This window comes from Cygnus olor, chromosome 3 (genome assembly GCF_009769625.2).
Source record: "Cygnus olor isolate bCygOlo1 chromosome 3, bCygOlo1.pri.v2, whole genome shotgun sequence".
Lineage (NCBI taxonomy): Eukaryota > Metazoa > Chordata > Aves > Anseriformes > Anatidae > Cygnus > Cygnus olor.
Window position 1 is genome coordinate 114,008,146 of NC_049171.1, and position 24,760 is coordinate 114,032,905.

General features: G+C 37.5%; 1 protein-coding gene and 1 long non-coding RNA gene across 2 annotated transcripts in view; both read right to left on the minus strand.

The window, feature by feature from the left end:
* The window catches only part of SPTLC3 (serine palmitoyltransferase long chain base subunit 3), a 167,227-nt gene that overhangs the window by 91,083 nt on the left and 51,384 nt on the right, over positions 1-24,760 (minus strand). The window lies entirely within an intron of this gene.
* Positions 1,873-23,844, minus strand: LOC121067989. Its single transcript, XR_005818541.1, has 8 exons — positions 23,732-23,844; positions 22,952-23,291; positions 22,471-22,602; positions 8,668-8,774; positions 6,278-6,537; positions 5,134-5,254; positions 3,162-3,222; positions 1,873-1,897 (listed from the first exon to the last, which is right to left on the minus strand). It is a non-coding gene; the product is annotated as an uncharacterized LOC121067989 (long non-coding RNA).

The window sequence follows — 24,760 nt, forward strand, 5'->3', positions numbered from 1 at the left end:
TGTTTGCTGCTTTAAACCTTGTCTAGCCAACACATCTGTGGGAAAGGGTAGAAATGTTACCCTATACTTGGGTGTAAAACTGCACACAACTGCCAATGGATCTGCTCAAGTGCCCTTGCACAACTGCCCCGTGAAGGATATACAAAATTTGGTCAGGAAATAATCCTAGAGCATCTTAGAACAAAGACCCATGGCATAGGCAGATGCACCCAACCAGCAGTGCAACAGAGAGGACATGGTACAACAGGCAGGGCTCTGCTACGGCAACGCTCCCACCTGGCCTTGCTCAACCTGGAGGCCAGCTGTATGCAGGCTGGGCTGGATCAGCTGCAGGGCTGCCGTCTTCCTGAGTCCTGCAGAGATGACGCAGCTCCACCAGCTTTAAGAGATCCTCTCCCAAGGCATCTGAGAGGGCTGGGACATACTCTCTGCATGCAATTCAGAGGGAATTGTTAATGGCAGCTTGAAAAATTACGCAGGGGCAAAAGGCAAGGGTGGGTTGGAGTAGCATTGACTACCTAAGTGGGAGGCTGCTTGGGAAGATCAACCACAGGGAAAAAATTGCATGTTTTACAGCTTAGTTGGTTTATATGAAATTCCAGAAGACAGGCTGTGAGATCTCCAGAGCAGGAAGCTCCTACAAATAAGGTAGTCCTGCATCACTTAAAAAATAAATTTCTGTGAATTCACCACAAAATGCTTATGCTCTGACAGGAAAAGCACAGCCAGCGGTGTGGGCACTGGTGCACAAAGCCATGTCCAGCTGCGAAAGCTGAGCTACCCCTGGCTGGGAGTCAGGATCTGAAGTCAGGCTGAGCCAAGCTCAAGACTGAGAGGAGATGAGGATGTTCCAGGCCTGTCCAAAAGGCCAGTGGAAGCATGACTAAGGGCTGGGAAGCCAAAAAACAAAAGGTATGTTATAAAAACTTCCCTGGCTGAAGCAAGAACAGTGGTTTAGCAGCTTTATCCTGTCAGCGTATACAAATAAATGACTACTGTGTGGATGGAAGAACCTTTTTTCCTGTTTATGTAAACGTCTTTATTTAACTTTTGCCCTCCATGTGCATATCAAGTCTTGACAGGTTCCTCAACATTGCTCCTGTTCTAAGGGACATGGAGGTTGCCATTCTGGGGGCAGAGGTCTGTCCATCTCACCTCAAGACTGCAGCTAAATCCTTAGGGGAGTGGAGGCCTCCCTAAGGGTTAATGGATAGGGAAGTGTTACTTCATAGCTGGAAATGTGACTCCAGGCTTCTGAGCAGCACTGGTTTTCCCTAAGAGACATTTTTAGCAATTTCACTCTCACCTGTGAGCTACTAGGGTGCAAGAACTTCTTAAGGATCATGGATACATGTACCTAAGGAAAGAAAGTGTAGTGTGGAAACTTGTAGTCCTTATGGAGAGATCCACAAACTTGAAGGCTGTACCAAAGACTGAATATTCAATTTCATTCCCTATGCTGCAACTGTGAATTTCATTCACGGGGTTTCTACAACCCTGCAACTTTCATTTTTCAACTCGCAAAGGAGGCTGGGAAGGAAGAGGTTTTAATTGACTTTCTTTTCTTTTTCCCCAATTTTTTCCTTGCAAATTTGTTGTTATTTAGTACAGTGAGAGCCCAGAAAGATATGTTGGTTTTTATTGCAGAGGTGGACTGTTACTAACCTGCTTTCAGGCTCATAGATCGAGAAGTGGCACAATAACATAGTTCTGTGGGAAGTCACATGCACACAAGTGCACGTAGAAAGGACTTCCACAAAGGAAATAGGAGATTCCTGATTTTTTTCAAGCAGTCAACATTTTCTTCCTCCTCTTTATCTGGACTAGATGATCTTTAAGGGTCTCTTCCAACTGAACTACTCTTTTATATTTTTCCCTCCCATCTGATTCCCTGTCTCTAAAAGGAAAAAAAAATATCTGTAAACTCCCCAAACTCAGCTCTGGGCAGTCCAGAACAGGTATCACCTTTATAATTAGACACACCTCATTAATCCTCTCCAGTTCTTTGCTGGATGGCTCAAGGGAAGCTCTTGGGAAACAGCACGGAGCAGGCAGGGACTTGATCTTTTACACTATCTGAACTTCATCTGTACTGTCTTATTATCACAATCTATTATTTCTATCTTCTCTTCCTTTCAACAGATTTTTGTGGATAAGCTTTCAGTAAGACACAAAGAGCTTTTGGCCTTCATCCATCCTGCTTGCCCACAAAATCTTCAGAAAAAAAAAACACAGCAGAGTAGCCACAGAAAATTCTGAGAATTCTTACTAGATGTTCATAATAAAAAAATGTTTGCATGAGGATAAGTAAGGGAAGAGATTTCCAGTTATGATTGCAGGCTGGCAGCAAAGCAATGATACATACAAGTATTTATTGGGAATCCAAGATTTCCTTTGATGTGAGTAAAGTTACTGAACTGATCAGAGCTGGAAATCTACAGTACACAGTTATAAACCAATTCACCCATTGAAACAATGTGGAGAACTAGGCACCCTGTGTGAACACTTGTTAGACCATACAAACTGGCAGTTTCATAAGCTTTCAAAAACTTTTCTTTAAGACTATAACTCCTATGAAGACAAGGATGAATTCAGTTTAACAGCTTGATTATACTACCCAGGTTCATGAAGGGATCAGAAGACATTTTAAAACCAAATGACCCTTCTTATCTCAGAAACTGAAGATAAGGGCCAATGAAGCTGAAGAATTTTTCAAAAACTGCTTTTGAAAGGGATGAAGTGCTAATAATTAAAATGAAGATACATTTCTAGTAATTGTGCACTTTGAGGAGAAAGGAGGAAAAGTTTTTCACACCTACACGAAAGTACTTGTTTTCAAAGGGAAGCTCAAACATTGCTGACTAGAACAGATGCTCTGTTTATGCTCTTTGCACACCCCTGGCGCAGAACATATTCTGAATTTGGCTTCCCACCAGCTCTATGGCTTATGTTTCAAATTTGTTGTAGGCTCTCCAGGTCATTTTACATATGGAACATAGTGGAGCTCCAATCACACCTCCAGGTGCTTATGTAACATTAAAAATTACCTTTAATTGAAAAGCAGAATAGACTGCAGCAGGGATTTTGCTGTTGATATCAGTGCAACCAGAACTATATACTAGTTGTATGTAATAATTAAGTTAATTCAAAGCAGACATTACCTCATGGATTGCCAGACCATCACTCTGATGACCCAAGTACCCTCAGTTGCAGTGGACATACCTAAAAACCCCAAAGTAAACATGTTATACATAGTATTTCTCATTTTAATATTGCATTCTGTAAAACCCACACTGCATTGAGTATTCCAGTTGCTACAGGGAGATGTGCTGAAACCTTAGTATACAGTGGGGTAAAATGGTGATACATGAACTAATTCCAGCTGTTTTACGCACGTGAGTTATGCAGGACACTATTATATGTCCAGATGTCAGATCACCTGATTGTTGGATGGGTAGATCTTTGCTTAGGTGTACTGTTTCTCTCATTTTTTTCTTTTACCACTTAATGCATAGCTATTAGATAAATTCAGCATACTTCATGTTACTCTCAGATGTGATTCCTTCTTCGGTTAGGGTTAAAAATCTCATTCTTCTCTTGCATTGTAGTAATACATTATTTCCTTAAGTCGCTACATGTCAGTGGAGTTACAGGAGTGTAAATAAATTGCCAGTCATGGCCGATATATTCAATTTCTAACTACTAATGTAGTGGACTTGTGAAAAAAGAGATTAATAAATCCATAGATGATTTATTATAGATCAGTAAAAGATGACAAACAGGCACATTATAACCAGACCTAAGTTTCATGTATTAGCATGTGCACATCATTTCGGATGTTATTCTTGAATTGATAAAGAAACCATACATTTCAAATTTTCAATTTCTATTCCAGCACCATTAATGATGAAACCTACTATTCAAGACAGGGTTTAGATAAAATTTATAAAGTACACCCAGTTTTTCAGTTTATAATCAGCAGTGCACACCTTAAATAGCCTACGTCTGCACTAACTTGATCATTTAAATACTGAAGACTAAGTTTTGCGTAGAAAAAACATCAGGCATCCAGGTAGCCAAGTGAAGCTTATGGATAATTTTGGAGGTCAATTAATCTTGGGGTGCTACATCTGCCTGAACTGTTTCGATCTATTAAAACTTAGGATAAAGACCTCTGCTCTTTTGCTGTTATTACCATTATTTCCATAATCTCTCTCTTTTTTTTTCCGGTGTTCATAAGCTGAATAGTATATAATAATATCTTTAATATGCTCTAAAAGTTCACATATACCCACAGATTTTGAATATTTCCTTTGAGAAATGAAGCTTCTAAATTCTTTTATTTCCCTTTTTAGTAATTTTAACATAAAACTGAAATCTCAAACCACCTGTTCTCTGTATTAAAAGCCTGCCATTATCATAACCTGATCAGTGGAAATGCAGTACAGTTGTACTTTCCTCTGAAAACACCTACTTAGCTTTACCGTTTTCAGTGGTTATGTTGATTTCAAAATTATTTTACCATTGGTTGTCATGGCTTACTGGATACAGCCAACATCAACGATGGAAATATCATAAAGCATGTTTAAAATAATAATGATTTTAGTCATTCTCCTTTCCAAAAGTTTCAGATGCAATCGGGTTGCATTCTTAAGCACTAATGCAAAACCCATTAGTGCTTGATAGTATCTTGTTACTGAAAGCTGGGAACCTCCTGACCAAAATTTAAGTCCCATCACCCCCAAAATCATACTTAGCAGCACAGACCTTGTCGCAATATTTTTCAAGTACTACTCTAGAATTTTCAGGAGTGAGATAATTTTTCTGAATTTCAATTTTCAAAGAATTCTGCTAACTCTTGAGTTCAGGGAGCGGCTCATATAAACTAAGATCATTTCAGATAGGCCGATGGAACTTGCCTCAAGTAATAAGAAGAAATACAATATAAGCTACTGTACTTGTGGGGAAAAAGCATTGGAAATTACTATGTAGGGTAAAGGGTTAAACTTTAATATCTGGGGTATTGTTCATACACTTAGTAGCAGGCATATTAAATGGTGCTCAAGTTAGGAATCTAGAGTAAATACAATGATGAAGTAGAGTCCTCTAGAAGCACAAGAATTATGAGCTTACCTTCTTCCACTCATCAGGCAAGTGGTCTTCTGGCAAATGACCTCAACACTGATAGAGCAGTCAAGAGTAAAACACTTGTAAAGCAGGTGATCTGAAGTTTATCCAAATCTCACTTTCCAGTCTGAAAAAACAAATAGGTAATTTTATTCACTTTTTATTTACCAAACAATTTTACACATTTTAAAGTTTCTTTTCATTTTGCTTTTTGAAATCTCAGCATTGTAAATACTTTCATTCCTTCCAAACTGTAAGTATGCCCTTGTTAAAAACATGTTCACCAAGCCACAGAAGAAACTTCATAAAGACTCATACCAATAAATAACTCATACCAAAAATTTGTATTTGGTGGTCTATAACAATCTGTAGCACAGGCCCAAATAAAAAAATCCTAACAAGTTTCCTTTCTTTTGGAACAAAATCTTTTTTTCCTTAGTTACAAATTGTGCCCTTCTTTATTCTCTCATTATGTACAATAAGATGAAATGAAAATGGTTGCAAGCCATAAGCACATGAAAATACCGTCTCCCTGGTTCCTTAAGCAACATCACCAGAATTTGTTCTCTGTATGTATCGAGATGTCAATCAGCTGTGAGTGCTTATAACATTAGGCAATTGCTGGAATTTCTTTTTTATATGGCACACATATCTGCTTAGGAATCTGTACGCAAACCAAAGAAATGTTGTGGCACCTGACAATTTAATATCTTTGTAAGGATTAAGACTTCATAAGTTGTACAGCTGATACAGTTCTGTCTCTATCCCACTGTACAAAAAGAAAAAAAATACCTTACTGGAATGTCATAGTCAGGCAAAATCAACAGTAATACAGAACACCTGACCAAGACAAAAAGAATATCACAGTAACCAGAATTCTACTGCAAAAATACAGCAGTAAGCACCAGGAAGTCTAGTATATCCTTCTGCTCTAGCTTCTTCCACATACAAGTATCATGCCGCTACTACATTCTTACCTAGTATTTGATCATAAAGTCAAATCTGCAATTCTTACTCCTTAAATGAAGCACTTCATGTGATTAGACACAGTGAAGTCAATAGAGTAACTCACCCAAGACAAAGGGTGAAAGAACTTTACAAACACCAAGGTGATTGCAAAACCTCTTTCTTGGGCCACTTCTCTACTGACCTCTTTCATCAGCAACGTGATCCAGAGGCATTTAACCTCTGTAGCTGTCCGAGGCAGACTTGAGTCTCTTTTTCCGAGATCTCTTGCCAGTCAGGCTAGTCTGTTCACTGGTCTCCATAATTTGGAATAAGCCAGCGTGGTATTGTCATCATTTCCAGTTGCTGACGTAATGAAAGGAGCAGGGACAGCTCTATGCCATCCGTTCCTTCTCTGTGACATCACCGAATCAATCCAGGTACGTTGTTCTTAGCTACAAACATCTGAAACATTAAGACAACTGATACTTGACCAGGAACACAAATCTCCTCAGTATTACTAATGAAACTCATCCAAAAGACATAGCATTAACATATATTTAATGATGAAATTTCAGTTTCTGAGCAGGAAATTACGAAGGGATTTCACACAAAGCCTAGTTTCTGAGCAGGAAATTACAAAGGGATTTCACACAAAGCCTCGTGGTTATTGTTCATTGTTCTCGTAATGTAATTGTTCAGTGCTTCCAGAAGTGTGAGATTTATACAGGCTCAGATGAGGACTAGTAATGTTACTCAGTTTAAAAGAAAGTAGCATTGTGAAATACCCAAAATATATTTTTTGATCTAACAACAAATGGCTACATTTTGCAATTCTTACTCATTCAATGAAGCACTTCATGTGATTAGACCTATTGAAGTCAATATAACTACTTACCCAAGTAGTTGTTATGCTTCAACACCTCTATTAGCATTACTAAACTTAGTGACATGATAGAGTAAATTGTTTGCCTTCCCCATTGCCATTGAACGAATCATTTCAAGATGTGGCATAGAATTAGACTGTGTTAAACGTGACTCCATACATGGATTAACTTTAGTCTCATTTCCTGTTGTTATTGCCTGTAGTTTTGCTATTCATTATTTCAGTTCTGTCCATTCTCTCTCTTAGGGAAATACATGTTAAGAGAGAAAAAATGTCTGCGTTGCTTATCAATCATAATGGTAAAGAGCCAGTAGGTAGGTTGCCTTATGAAAACTAAGATTTTTTCCTTCAGCAGACTGATGATACTTTACTATTGTTGACAGTTATTTCAAAGACAGAAGAAATCAAATTACTGTTCATCTTACCTGCTATAAAATTTCATATGGTTTTCTAAATACAATTTCGTATATTTGCAGTTTGGCAGAAATTCTTTTGGACTTTGAGAGTTTTGCTCCATCCATGACTTTGCGACCTAGTTGCTATTTTGTTTTAACCAGGTTTAGCTGTAATTCTTTCCCAATTTTGTGCTTCTCTCAAGTCAACGAAGCTCTGAAGAGGTACCATGGGATAGATGGGAGGATAAGAGTCTGAATGAGAATTTGAAAATTCATCCTAGAAATTGGTCTCAATTTGCAGATGGGGCAATATTGCAAAATGATCCCAAAGTCTTTTAAATCCACAAAGTTCTGAGAGAGATGGTTTTAGAAATTTGTTTAAGCCTTGCATTTAATTGCACTGTAACTTTATTTAAACAACAACAACAACAAAAATATGTTTCAGTTCCTTACTTGGGGTTATTCGTTTTTCAGATTTACTGCACAAGTCTGAAACACCCTGCATTTGTTACAGAAGCTTTAGGAAGCTGGACAAACCCTGATGTTCCAAAAATACTGCCATTTTTCAGGAGCTAGGACTCCAAGATTCAGCTCAAAGCTGGTACATAAACCAGAGAATAAAATCATCTGAAGGAATTCCAGAAGAGCAAGTTCTCTTTCAAGATATTAACTTCAGTCGTGGCTTTTTCATTAAATATGCTGACATTTTTACAGGAAGCAAATTTATGATTGAAGCCTTTTGCATATTGCGCAAAGACACTGAAAAAACAAAACTTCTGTCCTATGGCATTCATTCATTCATTCCTATATTCCATGTGACCTTTAATTGTTACATTATGCAAGGTAAGTTTGACAGACCTCAAGAAAGAACTGGAATCAAGTGTTGTGTTTTCTAGTCACTATGGTTCTGTTGAAACAAGTCCCCGTGCCAAACAAAGAAGCACATATTATAATATCACTGGAGAAGGCTAAACAAGTAGGGCCTTAGAGCACTTTTAGCCAGGCCTCATTCCACTCACCAGCTATGTGCATTCATCCCTTAGCTTGAGAAGTGACTTCTCCAGCTATCTTTAGCAGCTTGGATTTCCAAGCAACCTTTTCAGTACATGATACTGTAACCCAGGACAGGGGTCTTGTGCTGTTTTTTTTTTTTTTTTTTTTTTTTTTTTTTTTAATGTTGCTTAAATTTCAAGCTAATAAGCGATCAGGTACAGCTTGCTCTGACACTGGTACACGTCCCTCAGTTCCAGAGTTTTCACTACAGCTAACAGACATGTAAGACAGTGTTTTACCTTTAAAAGTTTCTTTCCTCACCTGCTGTTCAATAAGCTGGCAAACAGCAGCTGACATCATGAATTTAGTGCAGCATTAATGCAGTTTTTTTGCATATCATTTACCTCTCTTCAGTGGATGAAAACATGCTAGAAATAGAACAGAGATGACTCAATATTTTCATATTGAAATTAATTTTCATTGAAAGAAAGGTGGATAAGAAGGGATGGAGCATGGATAGAGGACTGGCATTCTGGAGAATGACTTGTACTATCCTACTTCTGTGAAATAAATAGGAGAGCGGCCTTACCCTTCTTTCCTTCCCGCAAAAACTGCTGTACTCCAAACCCTCTTAGCCTCTAGCAGCCAATTTAGCTCCCAAAATGTCTTGTCCTAGTAAGGCAGACAGCCAAGCCAAGCCATTGCCATTTTAGTGTCCCAGGTGCCACCTGCCCTAGCTTACTGCCTCTGTTACACGTTATTTATAGAATCATAGAATTTAAGGCAGTTCTTTAACAAATCAGTAGCAGAGTATGTGCTACTCCCTGTTGTGTAAAAATTTCCAAGTTCTGATACTGTTTTTACCCCTTTTTAAAACAGTGTAAAAATGACATCCTTATCACTAGATTTCTGAGGCCTGGAGACACCACTAATCTTAAATCATTAGATCTTAGATAAGTACAATTTTATTCAGAGAGGTTGGGGTTCTCCTAGTATGTACTCTCTTATGGAGTTGGGTTTGACTAAAGGACCTCTCTGAAAAGTTCCCTGACTTAACCACAATTCCTCGACAGTGAAAAACGTAATGCTTACTGTAGCAGTACATTCAGGATTGCCCATGTCCAGAGTTTGATGTTTAAGACAAAGCCACAAACACATAAAGAGTAGTGCCATGTAAAAACAAACTCGAGGGAAAAAAATAAAAAAATCCTGTGATAACTCTGCAGGAAGGCATAACCCTCATCCTGGGATGACACATACAGAGCTCTGTTGGCTTTAGGCACTCTGTCCAGACTCAGACTTACACTTTTAAAGACTCAGACCAGGATCTATCTAGGCCTAGTTAGAGATTGCTTGTATTCTCTCTAGCTGAATTCACTGTGTCTTTCTGAAACTGGACAAGAAAATTACACATCCATCCAGACGTCAAAACCAGAATATTTCAGACCAACCTTCCACATGGTTGTTAGGGCAATGCTTTAAAAAACTTTAGGAAGTAGTATAATTAAAGAGAAATACAGGATTTCATATAGTATAGAACAGCAAGCAAATCATTAATATAATTACTCTTTTACATATGTGCTCAACTGAAGTTGTTAGTAGACTTTACAAGAACTCAAACCAGCATTCACTATCATGACTTCTTAATAACACAAACCACTTTTGCACTGAGTCTTTTTTATCTAACTGTAGTCATTTCCAGAATACCAAAGCTCTTCTTGCAAATATCACAGCCTTCTCACAGTTGCATACTTATGTACCTTTACTACTTCGAGTATTTCCATTCAAATCAATACAGCTGCTCGTAACATAACTGTAAGGCTGAGAACAGCTTTTGTAAGACACAGTAAAACTCCTGACCATTCTTATAATATTTCTCTATATCTTCTATTTCAAGTCACAATCGTTAAACATAGTTATAGCTTGGGTTCTAGAGAGTCTTCTTTCTAGGTTTGTCATAGCCTCCTAAGGAATTCACAGCGTGCCTCTGTCCCTGAGCATCCCCTTCAATAAAATCCAAGTTGCTTTGCTATCTTGTAATTTTTCATTTACAACTGACCTTCTACACTTGCATTTTATTTTCATAGCTTAGTTGTAGATAGGAAGCAGTTCACATTATTATTTCTACTGTCCAGGAAACTAAAATCATATTTTCATAGAGTTTTTCTCTGTTTCAATATTTCTTTTGGGTCAAAACCAAAATCATTTAGAAGTTTCTTTTTTCTAAACAAACACTTATATGCATTGTAGTTACCAATTTTTGTTTATATTTTAAGTTTGGCTCTGGAGAGAGAAGATTCCATAATCGATAGTCCATTTTTACAGTGGGAGACAATTTCAAATTCATTCTCTGCCAGACTCATAACAGAGCTTCTCAACCCTTACATGCAGCAGGGACTGAAGCCACCAGGTTTGTTGTCTGTCTTTCACTCTCCCGCAGTACAGCCAAATACAATTTTATTCATGTTCCTCTGAGGAAAAGAATATAGTGAAACAGATGCAGGAGGATACAGAATTAAGTATTGTTTTGGAAAATAACTTCTGAACTTCCTGAATCTTCTGCTCCTCAGAGTTTTGTTATACTTCTCATTTTTAGCAGTTCATAGCATATTTGTTGAAATAAATATAGCACACAGTAAAATCAGTTATAAATCCACAGGATATAAGCTACAAAAATTCATTCTCTTTAACTGAAAATTATTTAGATAAAATATAGTGTTTTTGTTTTCCTTTTTTTTTTTTTCCCAATGCATCCAAGTAATATATACTAAAATAGCACACCACATAGTGTAGGCTCTTTGCTGTAGCTGTCCTGGTGCTCACTCTTAATCTTCATATCCAGTAGGATTAATGACAAGCAGATCTCAGTGAGGCACAAGCATTAAACAAAGTCTGGAAAAGCACTTGGTATAGCTATTTCACTTATTCCGGTCTTCTGGCACTTGCTAAGTTATACTCCCCAAACCAGTAGAAACATGAAACGGAACATTTTCTGACACATTGTATGACATCAAGATATTAGCATAAGTGTACACTTTGCGTTTATTAGCTTTCTACAGAGAAATAATCTTTTTATTTAGTAAGATGGTACAGACATGAAGGCTCATTTTCATCTTTATCAAAAACCTGTTATAAAACTGGAGGAATAAAAGACTTTAAAAGTGCTCAGATGAACGAGCTTGTACTGACCTCTGATGGCTTTAAATGTGTATGACAGTCCTGAAATTGTGCCTAGGAGCTCTAGTGCTCTGAAACAATAATGTTGACATGACAAGAAACAGGCTCTTTCAAGATGTAAACCAAATAATTTCTGAAGGTGTCCTGGGATAATTTTTGCTTTGCACCACCATTCTCTTTTGAAGGTGAGGTGAAAATGTGTACAAGCCAAGATAAGTGCTTGCAGAAAAAGTTATTTCCAATGGAAATCCTGTTTCTATCTTACAGCTCTTCAGAAATGTCTCCAGGTTTTATTAACAAAACAAACCAAAAAAAGTTCATCTCGTTACTTCTTTATAAATGAAATAGTATTTCTGATCATAGAGCAGAAAACATTTGAAACAGGAAAAAACTACTGTCAAAAAGTTCATGGCTGCAAAGTTCACAGTACACCGCCTAAAATACATGATTCCTAAGGTGTGGGGAGCACATGAACTTAAATCTTCATCAGTAGGGTAGAAAATTATTAGAAATCTTTTGAATGTGCCCACCTGGGCCACAGAGGGAAAAAAGAAAAAAACAGGGGTGGGACAGGAGAGCGAAGAGAGTTTTCAGTCCAGCAAGATTTTCTCCCAAGGGTTTGTGCCTAAGGCAAACTCTGAGAATTGTTACGTCTTTATCCAGGAGTCTTATTAGCAGCAACTCTGAGAGCCTCTTGAGTGGAAATACCATTCTTTATTATTTAAAAAATAAACAGGTAAAAACCAACCAACCAACCAAAAAAAAAACCACACCTGGGTCTTGTGAAGATAGCCTAAACAACCCTGAGAACTGTGCTCAGGGCTAATGGGCTTTGAGAATGAAAGAAACAAGTGCCTAGGTTCCCTATCTGCAGAAAGAAGCTGGCAACCCAAAAATCGACTTGAGTATCTACCAGGGATGGTAGAAAAGCAACTCTACCTACATACAGTGCAATGGCAGCCATGGAACACAATGTGAATCGTCAAAATCTCTTCTGCCTTTTTCAACAATGCACCAATGGGTTTGCAAGAAAATGAGTTGTAGTGTACAGTACCTTTCTGAAAAACTTCTGTTCGGGGGCCATCTGCTCCCTTTTCTATGTCCAGAGTAACATTTGTTGACTCAGGTGACACAGGATATAAAGTAAAAGATGAAGCTTGATTCTCTGTGCTTATCTTGAATGGCCGAGGAGTGACAGGCTTTATTCCCTCTCGGTTCATGGTGTCACAGAGTGAGGCACAGCTGAGTAAACAACAGGCCCCCATTACAGCTGCACAGGATGGGGCATAAGCAATGGACACAGGAGCAGCACTTTGTACATCAGAATTTCTGCTCACTCCTACGTGTGGTACTTTCAATAGACAGGTTCATGAAGGTGTAGTAGAGGAGGTGATCTGGCCTCCTGTCCTGTAGTACTTGTGGTGGCACCCTGAACTTGTTGGAGTGCTCAGAACTGACAATGGCATCACACACACAAAGCCACCAGAACAGCCAGACTTGAATCTTAATACGTGACCAGTGTGTCACATCTGTGCTCCATCTCAATTCTATATGCACCAAAGCTTCCTACCAGACACTGGTTCAATATTCTTCAGAAGTGATAAAAAGAACTGCATTTAGCTGAAAGTAATCTGATCTCCAAATCTCACTGAAAAAAATGTCATTTGCAGAAGGAACAACTTCAGAAAGTGGTGGAAGATGAGAGCTTTTCTCCCTCAATAAAATCAAGAGTTCACTGTGGAGATCCAGTAATAAGGCATTGGAGCCTTATAGCCTAATAGCTCGTTGCAGATTTCACTAAACTAATAATCTGGCATAATTAGGAGTCAATGTATAAACCAGGAGCCCTCACATTTTCACGTTAAATTAAATGTGGATGTTCAACATAGATTTCCTCCTGCCAGTTGGGCTTTCATAAAACACAACACCGGGAATATTTTAAATTAAAAGAGAAAGACAAAAACTCTTGGCCTCTATAATTGGTTTGAAAACTCCTTGGTCTTAAAGTTGAGCCCAAATCATTTATTTCCATAGAAAGACTCCCATTTATTTGGGTGGGCACTGAATCAGGCCCTTGAAGCTCAAAAGCATAGATGGAAACATTAAAGCAGCTACAGAATTTCCATCTTGTTGGATAGTCTGACTTTACACATCTTTTTCCCCCCTAAATTTTGGGAAAAAATCAATATATTGATATACTAAACAGACCAGTAATTCTGAAATGCCTTTAATAATGTGATGATATTAAACCTGAAAATATGGCATAGTATGCTGTCAAAATAAAAGAAAAGGAAATGAGAAAGTCAGAAGTAAGCCAGAAAATGCAAACAAATCAATTCATTGATTTTGGAAACTTCTACAAACATATCTGTCAACAGTATATTTGTGACAGTAATAGATCTGCAGAAAAATTACTATTTTGATGAAACTACAATTTTCCAAAAGGAAACAAAGGCAGCAGTCACAGCAGTCTTGGCACAGCAACCCTGATACCCTAGGCATTGCCAAAAGCCTTTCTTGAGTTACAGATGTTCAGTTCCTCTGCAGGGAAGGGGCAACAGGGATTTATGTCAACTTCTTGTTGATAATGCAAGGCCATTTAGAGACTGTTTCAGTGTTTGATTTAAATTTGAGGAGTCTCAATTCTGCATAATCTGACTGCATATGAGGACAGGGACTCTAAAGGGTGAACATTGCAGACAGGATCTGAATCATTCAGAAAAGCTCTTGCTAATCACGGCTAGATGGAACCTGATACCGAATAAAACACTTTTACTCAAAAGCACTTAAGCCTATAGTAGCCATTGAGAAAAAGCCACCATTGAGAAAAATCTCTCAGGAAATTTGCAACATACTCCCCACACATATTTCCATCTTCTTTGAGGCTTATTTTTTTTTTATACTGCCAGAGAAATTGGGCATTACTAAAACTGAGAACCTTGCTTGTATGATCTATCAGACTTATGTAGCATGCTGAAATACTGCTGTTTGCAAATTTTGAACACAGGCAGGTGGAGTTCTATGTGAGAAAGGACAGAGTAAAGCAGACATGAAAGAACATGATCTTAGCTTACATTGCTTAGCTTTTGAGATGCGGGTCACATTATGTGCTATAAATTGAGTGAGAAGATACAGCTGGCTCAGCACAGCAGTTAGGTGAAATCTAAAATCAACAGAGGAAGTATTCATTTGCAGGTGAAGAAACATAATATCCTGAGTGACTAGAGCCACAATTCCTTTTGCCAGAGAAATGGTGAAAAGTGGTGTCTGGGTGGCACCTGCAGATCTGCTGCTGCACAGACAGCAAGCATCAGTGGCTAACGAACCTTTGAATTATAGTTCACACATAGACACGCTTCAACATCCAAAAGTGTACCCATTTCAGTTCTTACTTTAATAATAATTGCAGTTTAAAGTAGCCTGAAAATATACAGCGTAACATAAATGCATCTACATATTTTAAAATTAAATGACACACACATGTGCACACAATCTTTTATGTTGGCTTTAACTTCTACCTTGGCATGGATTGTGCCAGCTGGAAGGTGGATTAATTTTGAACACTGTAATTTAATACTAGAAATTCTAGCATATGTCTTCAATTACTGGAGCATCCTTAATACTGAGAGTGATTTATAGAACAACAAAAAAAAACAATAAATATCTTGGGTCAAATTATTGCCTATTTGAATGCCTTTTACAGCAAAGTGTCACAAATCTATCACAGAACGTACAGATCACAGTTCATTTTCTGTGATAATCACACAATTAGCAGGAAATTTGGCCAATTTATAAAAAATGTGGTTATGTTTTTGCAAGCACATGCTTAACCCGGAAACCAAAATTCAAGCGAGCAGAAGCCGAACTACCAGTTTTTTCACAGATTGATGCCACTGCAAGAGTACATCTAATCAAATCTATATACAAAACTTTTTGAAAGAAGATAAATTTTGTTTTTAGTGTTAAGTGTAGGAAGTACAACTCACTTCATACTTACATTAGATTTTCAGGTTTTTTTTCTAATCTATATTGGAAAGTACTGGAAACTCAAACCTCCCCACCTCCCTTAGTAAACAGAAAAACCTTACAGGTAAGATGTTCTCTAGAAATACATAAGATTATTTGAGCAGAAAAAACCCATGCATTTTGTTGACCTCAAAATTATGGTCATCCTTGTGTTATTATAGAGTGAATCTATATGCCAGAAAGAGTTTTATAATCCTGTAGCTCCCTTAAGGGCATCTGAAGCAACTTAACTGAAATGTGGGTCGTTGGAACATTTCAAAGACAGGGATCAGAGAAGAATGAGTACGTAGCTGAATTTTTAGGAAAACGGGTGAGAGAGATGTTTCCAAGTTAGGAAAGCACAATACACCAAGATACACCAATCAATGTTAGCACCTAAAATATCCTGCTATATCTTCTTTATCAGTATAGTCAGGAAATTCTGGGTGATATGGGAATGGAAGAATAATTAAATTATTTTCCATGGACCTACAAAATATTATGCAGACTTTTTGCCAATACACAGTGAAATGAAGACACTGAGTTGCACAGGAATAGCGTCAGGAGCCTCGCCTACTGTAAATTTACATTTGACAGGGAATAGAAACAAACAAGAATCATGGGTTATTGAGTCCTATTTAAGAGTAAGAAAATCAAAAAATCTCAGGCTGCCACTCTGGGGTGGAAGAATTGCGCAGAGATATCAAATACTGTTCCTATGTTAATTACACCTGCTTCAGTGGAGAGCAGCTGACAGTGGCACAGGAAGCCCACAGCTGGATGAGTGCTTTAGAAGTAGCTAAGCCTGAGCAGGTACATCTGGTAAGGAGAACAGCAGAATGCCACATACCAGTGAATCACATTGAAATACACAATTGAGTTATGAGCCAGGAAAAGGAGGAAGATTGCTTGACTATGGGAAAAGGTAAATTACTTCTAAGATAAGTACTGTACCATCAACTTTGTGATCTCCATGCTAGCATAACTTAGGAATTCTGTGGTTAAAACAATTTAATCAGTATTCAAGATGTATTACGTTTCAGCTGGGGTAATCGGCACACACATGAAGTTGCGTGAAGGAAAAAAACCACAAAACAAAACAAAAAACATCAAAACAAACAAACAAAAAAATAATGCCAGTGTACTTCACTTTTACTGTGAGATAAATTCAGCTAAGCCAACCGTAGCAGATGAATAGTGCTGATCTCAAAGCAAAGTGTTTTGCCTTCACTAGGCTTTATTTCATGAAAGCTATGGTGTGTTAGTTACCCTGTTTTTTGTTTTTTGTTTTTTTTTTTTTAAAAAAGCTATTTCAGTCATAGTGAGGACAAGCAGTCAGTTTAATTTAATGCAAGGTAAGCAGCAAGGCTGTGCCTAGATAAGAATATAACACTGGCCTTATATACCTAGCCAGAGGCAAGCACCTGAAGTGCTTGCCTGAGTCTTCCTCTTTCGCACTTGTAGTGACATAATCCACATTTGTTATCTTGCTCTAATGAACTCATCTGTCTTGAGCAATGAAGGTAAAACCTTCCTCTATTTCAGTTTTGGGGTCAAAGGCAAAGCCTGCAGAAGGTTTTAAAATGATCCAATATATTAGGAATCGCTGGAAAATTGTTCTGTCCCATTTAAAAAAGGGTTTGCTTTGCTCCCAAATTTCTGAGGGGTTTTCTTTTGCTTTCAGTACACATACCAGAGATTTTACCTCCTTCTGTTGAATCTGATTACCTTTCCCTTGCCTTTAACACAAACCTTTACATCAGTTGCCATTTACATATCCCACTCCAGATTACTTCAGCGACTGAAATTTTTATGTAGGATACAACCTGTGCCTTCCTCTGAAGTTCCCCAGGAGCTTCTGTAAGCATCTCCAAATAGCATTAGTCAGCAATTTCAAAACCAGGTCATTTAAATTAAAGCAAAAAAAAAAAACAAAAAACAGGCTTTATAGATTATAATGGAAGCAAAGTCATGAAATTTATATTAAATACAACATAAAATCAGAACCAGACTAGACCATCGCATTACAGTTTGCTAACTAAGCAAAAAATAAACCTTACACAGCAGAAAGGCCAGCCTTTCTTCAAAACAGCACACAATCTGCCAGGTATCTCCTCTGAAACTGTGTAACCTTTTTCTTACATTCTCCTGGGGCCCTGTGCTCAGGTGAGAAGGCCTGTCATTTGCAAGTGGAAAACACTGATTACTTCCATTCTAACTATTGCATATACTGAGCCTGGAATGCCTTTCCAACCAAATTATGAACAGAGTTTGGACTGAGACCATGAGATTTACCTCCAATATATATTGTGAATATTTCAGGGTATCAAGGGTATCAAGGACATACGGTCATATCAAAAAGTAAATTGGATTCTCTGCTAGCAGCTATAGAATTTATAATTTAAAATTCTCAAAATTTGCAACCTCTGTGTTAATGAGCTGGCCCACCCCAGCTGGTAGCCTTGTCCTTCCCAGCTGTATAAGTTCAGTATCAGCTGAACCTTCCTTCAGAACATAATACTAATTTGCTGATGAGAACACATTGGATAAAGGCACCACAATCTATGTGCAGAAGCTGTCATAGTCTAAAAAAATTATCCCCAAGCTAACCAAATAGAAAAAACACCCCAAAACACAAGCAAATCAAAAAACAAACAAGAACTCAGAACGTGAGACTCATGAGTATCACATGGAATGCAATAACCAAATCCTTGTGTTTGCAAACAGTTTGAATATCTCCACCAAATCAATCACATGTATCAAATATTCACAGTGGAGCTCTGCCACAAAATATTGCAAACAAATCGTTAGTGCAGACCAAACGGTATAGCTCTCTGCTCCATTATTTAGCCTAGCCAGTTATTCAGATACCTTTCTTAAGGTTCAAACACCTTGCCCCTCTCCCCTTTAGCTTTTACAACCATTGGCTGTTACCAGTTCTGGTGATTTCACTGACCTACAAAAGAACATGTGACAGAACTTTAAAAAAACAAACAAACAAAAACACATAGAGAAAGAAACTAAATTAATTTACAGCCATCTTAAATTACATTGGCATTAACAAGTGACCTTTTACTTCTCTCTAATTTTTAATTGAAATTCCATCTCTTTGTTCTCAGAGGAACACATAGGGTGTGATTTTCAACACTGGCTCAATTTTTTCAGCTTTAAGTATAATTGGCCTCAGCAGGGACAAGAACATAAACAAAACAGGCAAGCCAGGGAACTCTAAAAAAAAAAAAAATCACTTTCAGATAAAATTTCAGATTAAAAACAACAACAACAACAAAAAAACACACACCGATATTTCCATTGAATTCACAGTGGTTTGGGGCTTGGTCCTGAGTATCAACATGCAGCTGTAATGGCTAGCGACAACAGATATATGGGAAAGGCATGACAAAATGCCTTCCCATACACCCAGGCCACAGCAACATATCAGGAGTTCTCCTTTCTTTTGTTACCTGGAAGAGTGATAACATGCTCAAGCATTACACTGAAGACTGTGACTTGAGGTGGAACCAATATATCCACTGTGTTGTCTGTATTTACTAAAAAAATCTAGAGACAGACAGCAGAGTGAACTTACCTCCTTTACAGGGGGAGCTAAGCATATCTAAGTGGCAGAAGAACTGAGACAGGTATAAAAATCAGTTTAAAATGACAGTCTGGCACAACATCTCAAGTAGGAGAGAAGATATACTGGCGTGGACCCTCAGCATGAATAGCTGTGGCATGCAGCTAGGCTAAGTTATCCTGGGACAACCAAAGTCCCAATTATTGACTGTGTCACTTAGTAATCAATACCTTGGAAAAGGTTTGTAATAAAAGCCAATGATGCACAAAAAATAAGGATCCACGGTGTCTATCCAAATCTTACACTAAACCCATCATTTTAAAGGGAAATATTATTGTGATCTTCACTAGTGCTTTACAATATATACTAGCAGGTGTCATACAAGTCCAGGGACATGCTAGTTTCCTGTTAAGCACTAACATGCACTTTGAGATCATCTGCACGTTCGCTCTCCTCAAGCAGAGGCTAGTGCTGAATCCATCATTTTTGATGACTGATAGCCACATAATCTTGAACCACAGGATTGTAACTTGTGAAAAGCTGCAGAACACCTCTCTATAACCAGAAACATCCTGGTGATACCTTGCCTGCATCTCAGAGGTCTGCACTACTTCTAGGACCCAAATTCACATGCATACATTTCCATTTCATGGAGTTCTGCTCAGCCTGAATTTAGACTGGCCACAAACACCATCTGCCCTTGCAGTAAGCACAGTACTTGTTCCTTTCCGAGCTACCGGCTGCCCACACTGGGACCTGGAAGCCAAGTTTGTTGCTGGGCAATCCAACAGATGGCTGTCTTGCATTTCTTTCTATTAACAGTCACATTTGCTATAGAGAAACAACTGTCACTATTCTCTAGAATCTACTTCCCATCATGGTTCTACGTAATTTTACAAGAAGAGGGAATAAGAAACTCCCCAAACCCTTCCACACCTTGTATAGGGAGGAAATTTTAACTGTGATATGACTGCTGCACTCTTTAAATATAAGAAGACTGTTACACTTTTTTTTTTTTTTAAATCAGCAAGCCTTCCCAGTTACTATGCCAGCTTTTTGTCTACTTTAATTTAAATCTTTTCTACACTCATAATTACAAGAATAAATGCAGACAGATGTACAGCACAACTAGTTAAAAGTATCTGACTTACACTATCTAGGAGGTCAGAAAAATTATCCAGCAGATCCACCTGGTCTTCAGAATCTGTAAGTCAGCAGTTATTTATACATCCTAAGTAGATGTGGTTAAAAAAAAGTGAATAATTTTTGATAAGCATTGTCGGCTCATTCACGAATTATTTATGACTTCTTATTAACTCCATATGCATATCTGCATGAGAAACATTTTTAGTCCTGAAGATATTTATGAGTTTAAATGTTTCACAAATAGTCAGTGAATAATCATCCATGCTGAAAAATAATATTGCAAGTCATCATGGGTTAGATGCTTTTGGTTTTATTCTCATTTTAACAGATTGAATTATCTAACCCTGGTTTAGAAAGAAAAAACAACTAAGGAGACAAATCAGATGCCTGAAAAATTATCCTGTACTTAAAGAAACAGTGGCAGGGAATAGCTCATTAAAAAATCTTTACAATCATTTTCTTTTTTTCAGCAAGCATTAGATGAATTTTCGAGCAATTAACACATTCATAGCACACCTGATCAGTTCAGAAACAGGACAAAAGGAAAAAAAAGATTAAACAATTCAATAGTTCATCAAGAATAATTTGAACACTTCTAGTCCATAATGGACTTAAAGATTTACAATTAATCAGCACTGTCAGTGTCAAATTCCCCATGTTCTTTAGGATTTAAAATAAATTAGACTGTATTCTGGACAACTCCATTACTGAACAGACATAAAAAACACAACCTGAAAGAGTATTTAGTTCAGATTAATTGACAGAAGAGCTAAACTTACAGATATTTACATGGATGCAAATTCAAATTTCACTGCATTCATGTTTGTAATTGGCATTCCATAGAAAACATGCACGTTAGAAATATACAAGTATTTCTGTGGTAGTTTCTTCAAAACATATCAACAGTTCTTCATCACCTTCTTCCCACAGAAAACTGTGTGGAAGAATCCTAACTTCACTGTTCTAAATGTTTTAGCCAAAAGCAATAGTATATTGGATTTGAAGCACATTCTCTGAGCTTCATGGAATTTGCACTCCTTTAGGGGTGGGATTCAAAAAATAGCATTCCACTCTTAGGAAATACATTCAATGCAATATGAAATGTTGACTTTGAGAACCCAGGTGTAAAAACAACATAGGACAACATGATAGCATTTTGTCATTAATGTGCTTATAGTTTTGATGAGATTATTTGATGAAAACTGAAAAGCAGTTAGGGGTCTTAATTCCTTTTTTCAGTTATTTATTTGTACACAAGCTTACTCTTTCTTGGAAAGTAGATTGTTTGCATTAAGATCTTTTTTTTTTCTTTAATGAAAAACAGAATCAGAACAGAAAACATTTACATGCAAAAAAATAGTTTCAAAGGCAGAATTCTGGGATAAAATCTAGAATCATAATTCAAATTTTTATGGCTCAGCCACTAAGAAAACAGAAACACTATCAGATGTCTAAGATATCACATCAAACTATTACCACCTCTGAAGAGTTTTCAAAATGAAATTATAGCTCAAAGTTATTCAGCTAACCATTCTAAACAACAAATACATTCAGAAAAAAATACCACTAATTCAAAACCAGAAAGCAAAAATAACATTTATCAAATAAATTTTCTGCTGTTATCACAGCACATAGTTCTTCAGTATGTAGCTGTTGGCCATACAAAATTGCTGTGAGGTGAAAGAGAATGATGATGATGAAGCAAAGCATAAAATATATATTTTTTTCTTGTCATAAAAGAAAAAAATATCCAGAGTTAAAAATATTCCTACAGAAAAAAAAAAAAAGCGATTTTTTTCATTTGGAATCAAAATTTTTCTTACAAATAACATGACAGCCTCTTGGATTCACAAACTAACACAGTTGTAACATCTAGCAGCTACCTGGAAACTTGGCTCCACATAGAATAACCACAGCAATTTTTTTGTTTGTTTTGATTATAAGCTCTAACCTGTGAGGTGTAAAGGACCAAAGATGTAGTTATAAACTGAGCCAAAGAAAATTCCATAATAGTGCTTATTTTAAATTCCATTTGAAGGATCTGTGACATATGCTTAGATGAACAGTAGGACAGTAGGAAATCAAAATGTAAGGAGCGTTACTTTCTTACATTCTTTTTTCTTTTTCTTTTTCTTTTTTTTTTTTCCTAAATTAAATGCCCTTTAAATTATTGCATTCTTCCTGGGGGGTCCCAGGAATAAAGTTGCAGAGTCACTTACCTTAGAGGGTTCAGATTTTCACTGACAACTCTGTGCAGCAGATGAACTACAGGCATCATTCACTAACTATTCATTTTCTTTTCCAATGCAAGAACTTGGGGCCCTCAAAAGAAGCTAAAGGAAGCCAGGTCCCTGCAATTAAAAAAATCAACTGTCTAAACAATTAAAAAAAAAGTGCTTTTCACACTCAAGTCATTTAAGAGATCCATTGAAGGTTACTAAACAGTCAAACACACTGGGTACAGGATATCCCTTGATATGAAAATAACTGGAGTCTAGAACAGTTCTCAGGTGTACTCTCACACATGCTATTCTACTTCTTCCCCTTCCCTGGCCAGCTGCCGCTGGGTACAGCTTTTTGTTTTTCTTTTAAAGCTACTGCTTTATTGGAAAACTAAGAGTCCTAGTCCAACCTTGTGATAAGGAAGCTTTCTCTGGGGAAGGGTCACAAGGTATCAATTTCTCTTATCTTTTTACTCACTTTTAACAGAGAATCTTCTTTGACATTGTAGAGGCCAAATGTGAACATAAAACCAGTGAAGGAGGCCAGAATCAAAAAAAAAGGAAGAAAAAGTTAATGATTTGGCGGAATGTCTTTGCCTGGAGTCTTTCACCTAAGTTTACTAAGTTGTTAAAGAGCACGAGGGAGAGGATGAAGACAAGAAACCGCAGCAGCCCACCAGGATGGTCAGTCACTCCGTGGAAGTCTGCTGCTTGCAGCATGGTGGTGAAAAAGAACAGGCAGAAGACAAGGGATGTGCCAGCAATTGCAGTCAAAATCCCTCAAAGTCTCTTTGTTCCATGCATCCTGATACATCATCCTGCAGCAACATTTGGAAACAAAAAAGTGCATAATCAGCCCCTGGGTTGAATTAGTATAGCTATTTTTATAATCTTATGGTACCCTGAACAGAACTACATTTCTTCTGAAAATGGAAAGAAGACAATCTTGCTTTTACTGTGATGTCCATGTGTATTTTTTGAAAGCATCTACTACGCAGCCGATTTTTCATCTGCAATAGTCAATGGCCAGATATTTGTGTGGCACTTAAAAGAAACCAATGGGCAAGTTTTTACTGGAAAAAATATCTACCCCATATTTATATGACAGCTGAGTATATTAAAAACATTATATTTGTGAAGTAAATTTACACAGGTAAATTGTTTCTGGTCCAGTAGCCGACACAGCTCATAGTCTAAGGGTCACTTTTATGTTTTCTGTAAGACCCTGCACATAAGGACTCACAAAACAAATACCAACACTATCTGTGCTGAGAACCAATTTCTTTTCAGATTTTCAACATCTTGCAATCCATTTTTTCCATGGTCTTGCATACAGCAGGCTTCTTTCTGTAGTACATGATTTTGTGGCTTACTAAGAAAATTAAAAACCCAAATGAATCAAACAAAAACAAACAAAAAAGAAGACTTTTCCTTTTTTCTCCCCGCCCCCCCTCCTTTTTTTTTTTTTTTTTTTTTTTTCCTTTCTCCCACCTAGAGACAGAATGCTGGGAATCATCCATACTGCTGGGTTCCGCTGAAGCTCCATGATATCTTCAGAGAGACTCATCTGCGTCTCTGACTGATATGATTTGTAGTCTCTCATCACAAACAGGCTATCTCTCTAGATGAATGATCACAGCCAGGTCTCCTTAACATACTCCAAGGTTACCTGGGTACCTAGATGAAATTTAAAATACCTGGCAATCAAAAATAACTTCTAGCATTGGCTATAGAAGATAGCGACATTCCACAAGCCTTCCCTGTAGCTGTGTTGAAGGAGGAACACTATGGGATGTTGCCAGGACCTGGATCTTTTATGGCCAATAAAAGGAATCAATATGAATACTTATTCATTCCAGTTTTGGTGGACATTATCAATAACTCCTTCAATGCGGGCTGCATTTCATATTTATACTCATAATGGAAATATCAAACCTTTCTTAAAATCACCGTTACACTTTAATTTGCTTTTGCATCAGTTTGGCTGAATTTGGAGATTTTTCCATGCCATCTTTATTTCTTCTTTTACCTAATTCCTTCCTGCTTCAGAATATTTCAGCTGTGTTTCTGAGTTGAATCCAGTGAGACTTGCCAATCTGGAAAGCGAACAGACTAGTGCTGCATTTCTACAGACATATAGAGCATTTAATGCCACGGCAAATTCAAGAGAGTGCTCCTCACTCCCAGAACTCTTGAATTTCTACAGTCACTTAAGAGTCCAGCCCAGGCATTAGCTTACCTTTTAAGAAATTCCTCTCAGTTTTGGATGCGTGGAGAAAATATGCAG